Here is a 16,474-nt window from a genome sequence, read left to right on the forward strand (position 1 = left end):
GGTCAAATGTCAATATATGGCTTCAAAGAGGCGCAAAGGGGGCATTGTGTTTCACAAACAAAGCTCTTGTTCCTTTGTTATGTTTAAAAAAGACATTTTCTGTAGAATGGCTCTTAAATGTAGTCACTTTCATTATCAATGCATACAGGCACACATATTTAAATGCAAAAGAATACACTAGTGGTGTCAATAGACTCAACACAAACAAACACAGTATATAACATGCAAACAAAGATGACATGATATATAAATCATAATAACAATTAACAAAAATATTAACCATGAAAGAGAGTGGGTGTCACTGTTTATTTAAAATCAATCCTAAAAGTTTGAAAAGATTTCAGTATTATAAAAGGAACTAAAAGCAATAATCAAATAATAACTCGTACTATTCATGTATTTATTACATCTTATTAACAAACACTTGACAATGTCATTTTATTACGCATACAACAATACAAGCATTGATGGAATGCCTAAAATTCCTTATTTTTTATCAATGATCACATTTGTGAATTTAGGCTATAAGATTGTGGAAAAAGAATAGATTATGTGTGTGCGCACATGAACCGCACACGAATAGGCAAAACAAAACAATTTATTAGGGGTACACTGACTTCCTGGATATCTTCTCACTGAAATAATGCAGTAGGTGTTTTCAAATGGAAAACCATTTTGTTGAAAAGCGGGTGTATTACGTCTGGTTTGGGCAAGCAGAACAGTGCAGGAATGAAACACTTAACTTTTTCTGTAGAATTAATGGTCACGAATAATCACTTTTGCACATTTGAACTCTTCATGATTTTACTCAAGGACTGAATTTTTCATGCTTGTTGTTGACACTTTACTGAACATGGGGAAAGAATGTCTTGTCTCTTTATTGGGAGTTGGTGTTGGTTTTAGCTCACCTAAGCACAATCTGCTAATGGTGAGCTTTTTGGTCGCTTTTTGTCCGTTGTGCGTCGTGCGGCATCAACAGTTGCCTTGTTAACACTATAGAGGACACATTTATAGTATATTCTTAATGAAATTTGGTCAGATCATTTGTCTCTGCGATATCTTGGACGAGTTCGAAAATGGTTACAGTTGCTTGAAAACTTGACATTTGCAGCATTGCCGCCAGGGGGCGGGCCATTTTTCCTAATATGACTATAATTTCTATTTATAGTAAAACCTTGTAACACTATAGAGGCCACCATTTATTATTGTCTGATTTTTATGAACTTCGTCAGAAGATTTGTCCAAATGATATTTTGGACGAGTTCGAAAATGATTCCGTTGGTTGAAAAACAGACCGGACCCCAGGGGGCGGAGCATTTTTCGTTATATGGCTAATTGTGAAACCTTATTAACACTCTAGAGGCCACATTAATTGTCGAATCATCATGAAACTTGGTCACAATATTTGTCCCAATGATATCTTGGACGAGTTCGAATCTTCCAGTTGGCTGAAAAACATGGCCACAGCGGGTGTTTTTTCCTTAAATGGCTATATATGGCTATTATAAAACCTTGTTTAAACTCTTCAAGCCACATTCATCGTCCGGTCTTCATGAAACTTGGTCACAATATTTGTCCCAATGATATCTTGGACGAGTTCGAATCTTCCAGTTGGCTGAAAAACATGGCCACCAGCGGGTTTTTTCCTTAAATGGCTATATATGGCTATTATAAAACCTTGTTTAAACTCTTCAAGCCACATTCATCGTCCGGTCTTCATGAAACTTGGTCACAATATTTGTCCCAATGATATCTTGAACGAGTTCGAAAATGGTTCAAGTTGCAAACCATATGGCGGGGCATTTTTCCTAATGGCTTTATTTAAACCATGTTTACACCAAAGAGGCCAAATGTATGGTCCGATCTTCATCAAACTTGGCAGAACATACGTCTCAATGACATCTTTACTGAGTTCCAAAATGATTCTGGTCTGTTGAAAAATATTGCAACAACCAGAGTCGAGGCCTTTTGCCTTATATGGCTACATATGGCTATAGTAAAACCTTGTTTACACTCTAGATGCCACATATATTGTCCCATTTTCATGAATCTTACTCAGAAGATCTGTCTCAATAATATCTTGGACGAATTGGTTGAAAAACATGGCCACCAGGGGGCGGGCTTTTTCCGTATATGGCTATAGTAAAAACGTGTTAACACTCTAAAAATTACATTTATTGTCCAATCGTTATGAAACTTGGTCAGAACATTTGTTCTAATGCTTTCTTGGATGAGTTCGAAAATGGTTCCGGTTTCTTGAAAAATATGGCCTCAATGGGGCGGGCACTTTTTTCTATGGCTTTATACTACTTTAGTTAAACGTTGTTACACTCTAGAGGCCACATTCATTGTCCGACCTTAATGAAACTTTGTCACAAGATTTGTCCCAATGATATCTTGGACGAGTTTGAAAATAGTTCCGGTTGGTTGAAAACATGACCGCAGGAGATGGGGGGCTGAGCATTTTTCCTTTTATGGCTATAGTAAAAACTTGTTAACACTCGTAAAGTCACATTTATTGTCAAATCTTCATAATACTTGGTCAGAAATGTTGCTGTAATGCTATCTTGAATCAGTTAAATCATAGTTCCTGTCTGTTGAAAAACATAGCCGCCAGGGATCGGGGAATGTATCCTAATATGCTATTGTAAACCTTGTTAGCACTCTAAAAGTTACGTTTATAGTTTACTCTGCATGAAACCTGGTCAGAAGATTTGTTCTAATGATAACTGGGGCTGCATTGAGAAGGTCAGTTCCTTTGTATCTCAGCTGAGCGACTTTGGGTCTTTCAGGCCTCTAGTTTTGAATAATGTCCAGGATGTTTCCAGAAAATACACATCATAGCATATCATCTAGAACTGACAGTGCCATGGGAAGAGCGAATGGAGGAAGAACACGAGAGAAAGAAGGTCAACTACCAGCCAACTACTTGAGGCTTGCCAACGACATGGATGAGATAATTGAAACCTCCAGTGGAGGTTGACAGTCGGGGCTTCGCAGGGCATTCAGTCGTGAAGGCCTACAGAGTACTTAGCAAGGAGACGGGCAATAGCAGATGTCTGCAGGCAAGCACAATCAGCTTCAAAATGGTTATGGCAGATGAGAGAGCAGCAGTGGACAGCTTATCAGTGTCTGGTCGAGGTTTGACTTGTCCTGTGACTTGTACTTAAATTAATCCTCTCCTCTCAGGTATGTCTGACCTAACCATTTAAACAGAATTAAGCCATCTCTCTCTCTATATATATATACCGAATTTACTGGTAGAAAACCACATTAAGCGATAGTTCGCCTGTTCAACTTTATATAGATCTAAATACTGGCTACATATCTTACCTAAGACAGGACAAACTAGCAAAATCGGGAACTGGCTACTTACTTAATTGCGCTCTCGCCGGTAAATTGATGTTGACATATGATGTTCATTATACGACTATTTTCTACTACGTCATAAGCGAGATACTAAGCGAGGAACTCATATTCTCATCTGGTAACGATCAAAAAGCAATTAGCGTGGGCAACTTAATTACAGTTCATTAAGTCCAACCTGTGTTAGCGGTCACCTCTATTAAGCAAAACCTTTCATAAGCAGGCATTATTTTAATATCCGAAATGACCTTTTATAGTGCAAATGCACCTCTATTAAGAAGCCACCTGCTGTAAGTGGTCAGTTCTGCTGCCTCCCATATGTGGTCGCTTAACACAGATTCAACTGTTTATGCATTGTTGTGTACACCCTATATTAAATAATACGTGACACGTTTAAGTCCATTTAAATTCTTGAAATACAGCACTTAAAGTAGTTATTCTAAAATGCGCATTTTAATTGATGTGTCACTTTGAATGTTTTGATCATGTGACTTAAAATCACATTATTTGGTACGGACTTCTTTCCGAGCCGAACACAGAGGTGAATGTTATGTTACCATCGTGCAAGAGATTGCTTTAGAGAGCACATCGTTTACAAATTAGAAGGCATCAGATGTCAAGAGGAGCGCGGTGTCGTATTACGTCAAAGTCGAATAATGTTTACTCTTACTTACGTATGTAGATCATATCGTTTGATTATTTCTGATTAAACTTCTTTTCGCATTATGAATCTTGTTTTTAGCTATAATATTTTAATTGTAATTGGCTTTTTGATTTTTATCCAATTTAAACAAATTAACTTTTACTTTTGTGTGGGGCTATAGATGGGCATAGACAACCAAGCTTTGTACATAATTCCCTCCTCTTACAACCTTATTCCTGCTTCTGACGATAATCTGAATGATAAACTCAATTTAACTATCTCTAAAGCTTTTTGATAAAGCAAGATATGTACTTTATACTTGATCTGGTTTCATTTTATCGGGTCTGGTTATTCTGAATCCAGAACTTATATTAATCAAATATATAGCGAACATTGAATACACGATTGCATATTGGGTATTTGAATTTTAGCGAATACCGAGCCAAATTCGAACTTGAACGAATATCATGCCAAGGTCGAATAATCATCTGTAAATTGGACATTTGAACTTAAGCACATATCAGGCCATAGACGAATACATAGCTTGCTATCGGACATTCGAACTTGAGCAAATATCAAGCTAAGTTCGGATACCATGCTGGGTATTGGGTATTCAAACTATTGCAAATATTGAGCCAAGGTCGTATACCCAGCTGGGTATTGAAGTGGAAGAAACTTCCTGTTCGGGGAAATTAGGGGAATCCCCATATTGGTTTCCTGTTCGGGAAACTCATGGACAAACTTTGCATTTTTATTCTCGATCGGGACATAAAAAAGCAATTTTATTGTGGGTTCAGAAAATGGGCTTGGGGTAAACTTTAATATACAAAAAATCAACACTTTCTTTCTGTAGAGGACTTACATATCTAATTTTTTACCGTGCAAATTGTTTTTAAGGCCCTGGTTTTTTTTTCAATATAGTTCCAAAATTTGTATAATCTACGTAAACATGGCAAAATCAGTGGTTTCCGGAATTAGAAAACCAAATTTCCCTATCGGGAAACTATCGGAATTGACAGTTTCAGTGGTTTCCTGATTGGGAAAAATAGTTTCCTAATCAGGAAAAAGTACATATGTATCCAGTCAATGTATACATGCATAATTTCTAGACATAAACACAAACATGGCATCAAAAGTTGAAGGCGGCCAATTTCCTTAACAATGTGACACCATCTCTATGCATACATACTGGAAAATTTAGCCTACTCAGAAAATTGTCCAAACAACTAACATCAGAAAAGAACGAAAGTCCATTAGTACCACTAAAAATTATTTAAAAAAACACGATATGTTTGTGAAACACTATGTCCCCATATATTTAGTATTTGACCTTGAAGGATGACCTTGACCTTGACCTTTCACTTCTCAAAATGTGCAGCTCCATGAGATACACATGCATGCCAAATATCAAGTTGCTATCTTCAATATTGCAAAAGTGTACATTAAATGAGCGATTTTGACCCATATATATGACCTTTGACCTTGAATGATGACATTGACCTTGACCTTTCAGCACTGAAAATGTGCAGCTCCATGAGATACACATGCATGCCATATATGAAGTTGCGTAAATATCTTCAATATTGCAAAAGTTATGGCAAATGTTAAAGTTTGACGCAAACAAAGAAACACACACACAAACAAAAAAGCAACAAACCAACAGACAGGGCAAAAACAATATGTCCCCCAATATAGTGGTCGGGGACATAAAAATAGTTCGAAGTCGTATTAACGCTAATAAAGGCGTAACTACGATAACAAACACGTATTAACGCAAATAAAGGCGTAACTACGATAACAAGCACGTAATAACGCAAAGAAATGCAATATAATGCTAATAAACGCGTAATAACGCAAAAAGGCGTAATAACGCCAAACTGAAAGGCGTACAAACGCTTAAAAGGCGTAATAACGCTAGAACGCTAAAACTGGTGCTATAACGCCAAACTAAAAGGCGAACACATGATAAAAAAGGCGTAATAACGCAAACTTCAAGGCGTACAAACGCTTAAAAAGGCGTTATAACGCCAATTTCAAAAGCGTACAAACGCTTTAAAAAGTTGTAATAAAGCCTTTTGTACAATATAAAGTGATGGCATCTTTGAAGACATTAAATCAAACCAAAACGTTATGGATACAGTTGAATTTATTGTTTTGGTAAAGACAAGTTATGTCTGTCTAGAAATCGTCTCTATAAGCCAGAATAGGCAACAGACATGTGTACGGAATCCTGGTAGTACAAACCCCTATGAATGGGTTGATTTTATGCCTATTGCTTAAAAGTACGACGATGCTGTTAGTGGAACCATCCACATAGCAAGGCGACAGTACGTTAAATGAAGTCAAATGATCACATGTACACGTTTAAATCATATTTTTTACTAATGACTGAGATATTCATGTTTGCAAAGTGTTGCGTTAGAAGAGTTTCCAAGTGTATGTTTACGACAGCTAATTCTATTAGGATTAAATCGTCTACAACGATATGTGTGACTAAATATTTTGACGTGTAAAAACACTTTATTTTCTGTGACGTATCTTTCTTTTTTGCCCACTGTTAATAAATTCAAATGTTTTTAACAATAATTATGATACCTTTGCAATGTATAAATATATGTCATATAATAGCTATGTTCCTGGATGAGTGATTTAGAAATATAAATAGTGTTTCTTTAATTGGGCGTAGCTCTTTTACATCGCGTTTAACGTAGATGACTTGCGACAATTTATGCAGCAGGAGCATTGAACACTAATTGAATACGGAAAACACGTGGTGATTAATATTAATATAAGACACGCATAATCGAGCTAGCAGTTACACAGTTTTTGTTTTATACGCGAAAAAAGACTTTAATGCTTTTGGGTTGTTGTTGTCGTTTTGCAAAAAGGGTCCTTAAATATGTTTACATGTTAAATGCATCAAGATACTAAAGTGCCTACATTTACATGCTGAAAATGTGTTTGTTAAGTATCAATCATCTAGCAAAACTACTATAGATTTACGTGTTACACAGTTTTACAGTCCTTTTTTGCTAAATATGGGCCATAACTGTGCATACGTAAACATGATCCAAAATATCCGGATGCGCAAGTGCACATGCTGGTTAATATATGTTTATACAGTTTCATCGCTCAAGCAGCATTACGTATCGTACTACGAGTGACACAAGTTAAAACTGTATTTTAACTGAAAATGTGTCATCTCTGGTTATGTTGAACAAGAAATACATTTGAAAAAAGATATTTTGCGTATATCTTGATTTCACAAATTTATGTTTAAACTGTACGTTTCTAAATAATAAAATTGATGACAAAGATGTAATTTTCGTTTTTTTCAGTTGTAATTTGCATTCATCACATACAAATAAACTTGTATATTTCATTTCGGTTTATAAATGAAAACAATCTAGCCATGATGCTTAAGATTGAAAATTGAAATCAAGCTGTCTTACTAATTGCAAACGGGCAAATGTACGCAATCCTGATATGGATATTGCCTATGAACGGGTTGATCTTAAACGCAATACTCGATATTAGTACGATGCAAACGCGCAATCACGATGATAGTACCTTGATAACGAAAACGCGAAATTTCGTGATATTGCGTTTTCATAATCGAACTGTCGCGTTATCAACATCATTATGACGTGTTATCGCCATCGTACTGTCGCCTTCCGGTGTGGATGGTTACAATAACAGCATCGTCGCACTATCGAGTATTCCGTATAAAACCAATCCATTCATAGGGGATGACAATAAGTTGAATCTGTACAAATGTCGGTTGCCTATGCTGACTTTCAGGGACGATTTCCAGAAAGACTGAAATTGTCTTTACAAATTCAATAAACTCAAATGTACTCATAACGCTTTGATTTGAATTAACGTCTTCAAAGAAGCAATCACTTTATATAGTGCACAAGGCGTTATTATGCCTTTTTAAAGCGTTTGAACGCCTTTGATATTGGCCTCATTACGCCTTTTTGAGCGTTTATACGCTTTTAGTTTGCGTTATTACGCCTTTTTAGCATTTGTACGCCTTTCAGTTTGGCGTTATTACGCCCTTTTAAGCGTTTGTACGCTTTTAGTTTGCGTTATTATGCCTTTTTAGCGTTTGTACGCCTTTTAGGTTGACGTTATGCCTTTTTTAAGCGTTTGTACGCCTTTTTCTTTACCTTGTTACGCCCTTTTTAGCGTATGCACGCCTTTAAGTTTGGCGTTATTACGACATTTTTAGCGTTTGTACGCCTTTAAGTTTGCGTTATTACGCCTTTTGTAGATTTTGTACGCATTTATTTCGAACTAGTATGCCTTTATTTCGCGTTATTACACGTTTATTAACGTTATAATGCGTTTGTTTTCGATATTACGTGTTTATTTGCATAGAAACGCCTTTTTTGCGTTAATACATGTTTGCACTCTTTTATTTAAAGTTTGAGTGGTTTTTATAGGCTTTCGTAGAAAAGAGCAATTGTCAGTGCTAGATAAAGTCCACAAGCATGAACAGCAATTCAGTCAATTCTGATAGTTTCCCGATCAGGAAATTTGGTTTCTAATTCGGGAAACCACTGACATTAACATTTTTACGTAGATCATACAAAGTTCGCAACTTTATTGAAAGAAAACCATGGACTTAAACAAAATGTTCACGGTAAAAAATTACACATGTATTTCCTCTACAGAAAGGCGTTGTTAAAAACAGATTTTTTTGTATCTTAAAGTTTCCCTTAGCCCATTTTCTGAACCCACCATAAAATTGCTGTTTTATTTTCCGATCGGGAATAAAAATGCAAATTTTGTCTATGAGTTTCCCGATCAGGAAACCAATATTGGGATTCCCCTAGTTTCCCGAACGGGAAGTTTCTTCCATTGTATTGGGTATTCGAACTTAAATGAATATCGATCCAAGTAATAATACCAAGCTAGGTATTGGGAATTCGAATATTAAGGTATCCCAGGCCCTGTCCTGTCTGTTCCGACAAAGCCTGTCCAACATATTTTTTCCCTTCCCTTGCGTGACCTTCCATGTCGTTGTCTGTCCCAAGCTTTCCCTTACCTGCTAATCTCGCCCAGCATGCCGTGATATGCTTTGTTCTTATCTAACTGCCGTGCCTTGACCAGCCCAGCCAAGACAAGTATTTCACTGTTTTGCAAAATCAGACAAACTCTCTTAATGAGAACTTTGGACCTTTATCAGATGTAAAAGGTTTAGGAGAATCTACTCTGCTTAAGGTAGCGCACGCGTATTGGGAACCTTTCCAAATATAATATAATGTATAATTTTCTTAATCAGCATCATTTCACTGAACTACATGCAAATGTGTAGGTAGGCTTTGCATGCTTTAAAAAATATACTGATTTTTTTCAAAACCACCCCACGCTCGGCTTTTGTCCTGTTTATTTGAACCGCTGGGGTATATGAACGTTCCATAATTCATCTAGATTTCCAAATATGGGTATGCAGTAGGCGTGCAAAGATGCAGTAAAGGTGTTTAAAGTTTAAACAAGATAAAATAAGTATTCTACGGAGTAACCTACGAAGTAAATTCGCTAAAATTTACTCAACGTATGATGATTTAATATCAAACTATAATGTTTCTTTAAAATGGCATCTAACTAATTGAATTTCACACCCATCATTTTATGGAGATGTTTTGATGTTCGCAAATTAAAATATCTTTAAGAAAATGTTTATATTAAACTTTTCAATTTAATTAACTCATTTTTATCAAACGGATGTGATGTGAACGTACTTTTAAACACATGCTTGTTGGGTTTTGATTCACTATATATTTCTTCTCTTAAAATTTTGGAATTATTAATGGAATTACCATTTTATATGTTTGATTCTTAAATATTCAATCACCTAAGCTGGTTTTATTGGTATTGCGATTGTACAGTACCGCCCCTTTAATATTTTTATTTTTTATTTTACAGTACTGCCCCTAGATTTTTTTCACATCATCGTGTCATCGCTTCTCAATTGCGTCATACGATACTCTTTCACTGTTCTTGGCTACATTGAATTTTTTTACTTCATCGCTTCTATATTGCTTCATACGACATACTTTCACTGTTTAAGTCTACATGCATAGGTCATCGGGTTTAAAGCGTTAAATTGTATTAATATTTTCTCTCTGGTGTTTCGTGTTTGATTTATTTTCAATTTTTTTGAAGTCACATAAACAACCAAGCTATGTAATATGGATCTTTGACACCCATTATTGCTGCTTATTCCTGTATTTGCGCGATGATGATCTGAAATATTAACTTTATGATGCTATATTCTTAAATCTTTTTTTAAAAAGAAGGGACGTAGTTGACACTAGTTCGTAGTTTCATTTCATCGTTCCTCAAAAAATTGTAACTCTGTTGCTCTGGTCTCTTTCCTACCATTGAGTAATAAAATGGTAATTAAATTAAATGTGTTTTAATTCCCTTTTATTATTATTTAATTTGAGCTACAATGCTATGATGTTTAATTTTATTTACACTTATAAGTATCATGAATATTGCTGGGCCAAGTGTTAGGTTGAGCGCTCTAAAACCGGTTTAAACCCCCAATGCTTTGCATTGACCGTTCCAAGGCGGTGACCCCAGCTTTATTCTTATATGTGTTTATGTTGTTTTGTATCGTGCTGATTTGTACTGTTAAGGCAATTGGTCACTTGCCTTAAATAAAGGACCAACTAATTGTATATAATGAGAATGCAATACTGCTCCAGCAGCTGCAGGTTCACTTCTTTATATTCTTTTACAAACATTTTTTATAACATGGTATCTATGGCAGAGCGCCATGAAATGTAAGTGGTTTCAGCAAAGTAGAAATTGAGTTGGTTAAAAACAAAGTGTCATAAAATTTAAAATAGTGTCATTTATGTAATATTTTGAAGTGAGTTTTTATAGATACAGTATATACAGCAAACATACCAAGAAATATACAGATTTACAGTTTACTTTTTGAAATAAAAATAAAAATGCAACATGCATGATTCGTATTTTCAGCTGTTAATCACCCAATTTAGCCATAACGTTATGTAATTTTAAAAATTACATTAAACAAATGATAACAATTGCGACATATTTAACAATAAACATAGCTTTTATGCTTTATTAAATCAAATTACGTTAGAAAAGAAATAAAACGCGTCGCAAAAGTATGCGTTGTCGGCAGGATTCGACCCTGCGCGGGAAGATCCCAAATTATTTCTAGTCTATCGCCTTAACCTCTCGGCCACGAACGTCACACAACCTGTTGATATTAGATATCCATAAGTAAACAGGCAATAAGACTCTTCGATCTTTGAAGAAATCGCGGGAAATCATTACGGATGCGTTACCTTAAGTGTACGTTGAGTTTGTGAATAACACTTATGCTTGAAGTGCACTCATACGAATTGATCTATAAATGGCGACTGCAAGCAACGACAACTTGTTGTTCAATGCAAACAAATTAAATGGCACATTTCGCCATGGACGTTAAGGAATTGCATGCGGTAGTAGATGTTCTTTCGCATTCGGTCGGTATTTATCGCACATAGGACATGCAAGTGCATATTTTGTTATTTAGTCTGACATTTTTGCCAAAACATACTATGTAGAGCGCAGAGTTCTTTTTTTCTTGCAGCCAAAGGGGTGTCTTTTACCTCCCTGATCAGCTTGTCGGGTGACTAGCAAACGCACTTTGAAGATACTACCATTTTTGAATGATAATTCGTTCATTTTAAATCTAAAATGACTTTTTACGGCCTTAAAGTATTTTGCCAGTTTGCGCTTCTCACCGTATTTGTTTTAATTCTGCATCACTGACCGGTATAACTGTTTCAATTACGCATGCACGTGCGGGTCAGCGAGTAATACCTCTGTGTTGTGAATGACTACAACGGCAAACGGTTGTAATAGTTGTTTTTCGGAAATATCCGGTCTGGGTATTTCCGATATTTTAGCACGCGCGGTAGGTACAAACAAAAGCTGGCTCGCATATTTTAAACGAGAGTGAATCAACAATTTCTTTTTTTTTAAATATTACATACCACTCTTTTTCTCCTCAAATGTTTGTTAAAGTTTATACAAATACCACGAATAATCATTTTTCTTTAGATGAACTAATCGCAATCGTGTTTCATTTGTTAGAATTCTATGTAACACGATAATGCTGTATATACATGTAAACAGCTTCGGTGACGTACATGTAAATATGTCATTGCATATACTGTGCGCATGTCCGGGCATACAGTTTTAATGGAAGTTTGTAAATGAAGCTAACTTAGCATTAACTCTATCATATATATATATATATATAGTTTACTATTTAAACATATTTAAAATCACACAGACAAATACCAAAAACCTAACATCCTCAGTCAATTCGTAGTACAAGAACTAATAAATCGATCCATATCAGTTGTATATTTATATGTGAATGGATATAGCTCTATTGTAATGTTTTTCCTTAAGTGTTTTCTCAAGAGAAAATAACATAATTCGTTAAAGAGTAAGACCTAAAGTTTTAAAGGCACACCACTTACGAGCTTTACCATACACTACTTTTATTTGCTAGACAAATAAAACAAGAACATGAATTGTTTTTCAGCAGAAATATTCAATATGTCAAGCAGTTTGTATAGGTCCCTACATCACCATACAAATGACAATCTGCGCGACACACTAATCGAAACACGACATTTTATTATTCAAATGTCGCCCTTTTGTAGGTAGCCCAAAAGGCGATATATCGTGGTAAATGTCGCGCGTCGCTTCCTGTGTCGCCCAAAATATAGTGCGTCGCTTCGTGGGTCGTTATTGTCAAAGGACGAAACACGAAGCGACACACGATATTTTGGGCGACACACGAAGCGACACGCGACATTTTATTATTCAAATGTCGCCCTTTTTATTCGAATGTCGTGTGTCGCGGTCTAATTTTACACCGCGACACACGACACACGAATCGAAACACGACATTTTGGGTGACAAACGAAGCGACTGTGTTCAAATGTCGCTATAATAATATCGCCTTTAAAGCTAAACGTGATATAGACCTGAAACTTGGAATAGGTGAATGGCATTAAGATTCACCCCTTTGTGTCCGTCCGTCCGTCTGCCCGTTCGTTCGTTCGTGGTGAAAGCTTATAGTGATATTGAATTAAAACTTCATATGCTGAAAGACATAATTGAGAGGTGCAGTGCAAAAGAACAATTAATCTTTTCTAGTTATTGCCCTTTTTAATTGTATACTTGGGTTTTCATGATTAATTGAAAACTGTTCGTGATATAGACTTGAAAATTAGAATGGGTGAAGGGTTATAAGAGTCACTTCTGTCCGTCCGTCCGCGGTGAAGGATATAAGTGATATTGAATAGAAGCTTCATAGGCTTAAATATATCATTGAGGAGGATTGCAGTGCAAAATAACCATTGCCATTTCTTGCATATTTTTTAGTAATTGCCCTTTGTAAATGTTATTCTTTTTTGTCATGAACATTGCTTGAAAACTATAAGTGATATAGACTTGAAACTTCATATGCAAAAAATATCCTTGAGAAGAAGTGCAGTGCAAAGGAACCAAGTTTTAATGCTTTGCTTGCCTTTTGTCTGTAGCATAACTTGAAGTTTTAAGTGATATTAACTTGTTACTCCATAGGCTGAAGGAAAACATTGAACAAAAAGTGCTGTATAACAGAACAATAACACTACATTGCACACTGTGTAATTGTCCTTTGTAAGTTTTAATACTTGGATTCTGTCTGTAGCGTTACTTGGAAAGTATTACCCAATTTTGTGATAAGCGTTCATCAGCGCGGTATTCGTGTCCTATGGACACATCTTTTTTTTATTTGAAACTGTCTGAGACAACTTGGTTTGAAAAGTTATATATGCATACTGGATTGTGTTAAGTGTGTTCTGTCACTGGTAATGCTCTAGACGACCTGGCAGTCCTATGTGTATTCACTAATCATTGGAAACTGTTGCTGTCCAATGGAAGCCTGTTTTCGTAACGAGTTGCATCTGAACTTTATATGATACCTATATAAAAAATAACGATAATGGAATGAATATAGGACTGTAGAAGCGAAGCCGTTTTTGGTCATCAATGACTGATATCAACCAAAAAATATTCAATGAAATCACGAACAATTAAGTTTTTAAAACAATTAAAAAACAAACATGTGTATTGAACAATCGATTACGCTCCACAAAATCTATTTTAGCCCTGCATAAAATGCACTTAAATGGTTTTAAATTGTTTGAGAATCAAACCAATTGCCTTTACTACACAAATACCGGTATTAAATTATTCTGTTTTTACGCTATTGTGTTCTCAAATTTATTAAAACAGACATGATATGGTCGTTTTATAGTTTGTGGCTTATTAGTTTTACGGCTATCGTTGACAAAATATCCGTTCACTTGAACAATCTCTGCAGTGTAATCTCCAAAACGACAGTGAGTATACAGACAAGTTAAGCGCCTATGGATTCGTAATATTGTTGCTTAGATTAACTGATATTTGTTCATTCTTACATTGCAATGTGTCTCAGAAAGTTGTTACAATGTAATTGTTGCTCTGGTTATTTCTGAACATTGATTAATTGAATCGTAATTCGATTGAACACATGCGTTCTCCATTGTTTCCTTTTATTTTTATTAACGATCATACGAGGTAAATTTCTATTTACACTAATATGTTGTTTGAAGATCGCTGTGCAAAGTGTGAGTTTCCAGTACCCACAAACTTGTTTAAACCACAATGCTTATCGTTTACCTTTCCAAGGCATTGATCCCTGCTTTATTCAATGACGTTTGCATTTTTTGTGTGTTCTTACGTAGTATGCCGTGCTGTTTTGGCAGTTGGTCATTTGCCATGTACAAAGGACTAAGCATGTTAATTGTTGAGAGAGCGACACATCTTGGGCAGCTGGAGTATTACTTATTTATATTGAAAGAACAGTTTCTATTTGTATGCATTTCTAGCATTAGGGAGCAGATGTCTCAAGAGCATTTCTATTTTTCGTACGTTTTTATGGAATGGTGCATTTGTACAAGGGTATAAACCTTGAGACCATCTGAAGTCTTTTTACATTTATGTTTAGTACTTTCAATAAAAATCGTACTTAATACTGCGCTTTATTTTTCATTATTTTTCAACCCTGTTAGCAGTTTAATTGTCGTCAAAATCTTACTTTGAAGTTCTGTTTGAAAACCAGTATAAGGTCGACGTATGAGCTTATTTTCCTATGCCTATGCTCGAATGAATAATATATACGTATACTGATTACAATCATTATATTAACTACAGCTCAACAAACGTAGCAGCATCTCAACGCAAAATCTATCCGATGATCAGGTTACTTATTGTAAATGCATATAATTGTGCTGATTGTTTTTGAATCATATGAAATTCCTCTCAGCATAAACAGTTGATATTTATTGAACATCTTTTTCTAGCTCTAATTATATTTTGGAGCTCCTTTTCAATTATTCAATTACATGTACTTACAAGCGCTTTTGGGATGTTACCTAGTATTCAGTCGAAAAGAGGAATAAACCTTAATGTTAGAAATTGAAGCCGTTAAAATAAAGATAGACCAACACCATGTTAAATGCATGTACTAAAACTTTTCCAAAAAGTAACTGTGGTCTGTAGCCTTGCGTAAAGTATTTTGTCGCTTTAAATAAATTACTTACAGTATTTGGAAATGTGCGAATCTATCAAAATGGCGCTAATGGTATTATTTTAGAGCAATAGTACAACAATAACAAGCCTAGTGTAATTATTTATATCAACATCGAATGGATTTTGAGGAAAGAATGTACAATTCGCTCAGTATTAAGAACAATGAATTGGACTTCTTAAGTGGTGAAACATTTTTCTTGAAATAGCTTTATGAGTAGCTGTTAATGTCACTTTGTTTTTTCTCGGTTTCCACTAAAGCCAATGGGTCCTTGAACAAATTTCTTCAAAAGGATGAACATACATAATACGATAATTATATGACTCATTTGAACAAATGCCATTCAAACACTGACGACATAACCGTCGCACTCTTCTGTCTTACAAATTGTTGCTTATTTCCAGTTATGTAAACTGAAATCGGCACATTTTGTTTGTGTTTCTTTTGAAGATGTGGGCATTTAAACTCATACTTTTGAGTAGCCTTCCACTTTATTGCTATAAATTATCACCAATCGAGAACGAAATTATGATACGCATGTTTTGTTTTTATGCTAAATTTTATTTTAAGTAACAGTGCACCATTAGTTTATTTCCTGTCAAACAGCGATGTGGAGATTTGCGTAAAAAATGAAAAGAAGTCTACATCTTCAGTAGCTGCATTTGATTTGTAATTATAAACCAATCGATATATCAATCAACCAACCATTAAATGAAACATTTATAAGTATGCACTCACTTGTGTCAAACATAAAAGAAAATTCGTCGGACGTTATCGCGTTCTTCGTGGAAAAC

This window comes from Dreissena polymorpha, chromosome 8, assembly GCF_020536995.1.
Source record: "Dreissena polymorpha isolate Duluth1 chromosome 8, UMN_Dpol_1.0, whole genome shotgun sequence".
In the NCBI taxonomy this organism is placed as follows: domain Eukaryota; kingdom Metazoa; phylum Mollusca; class Bivalvia; order Myida; family Dreissenidae; genus Dreissena; species Dreissena polymorpha.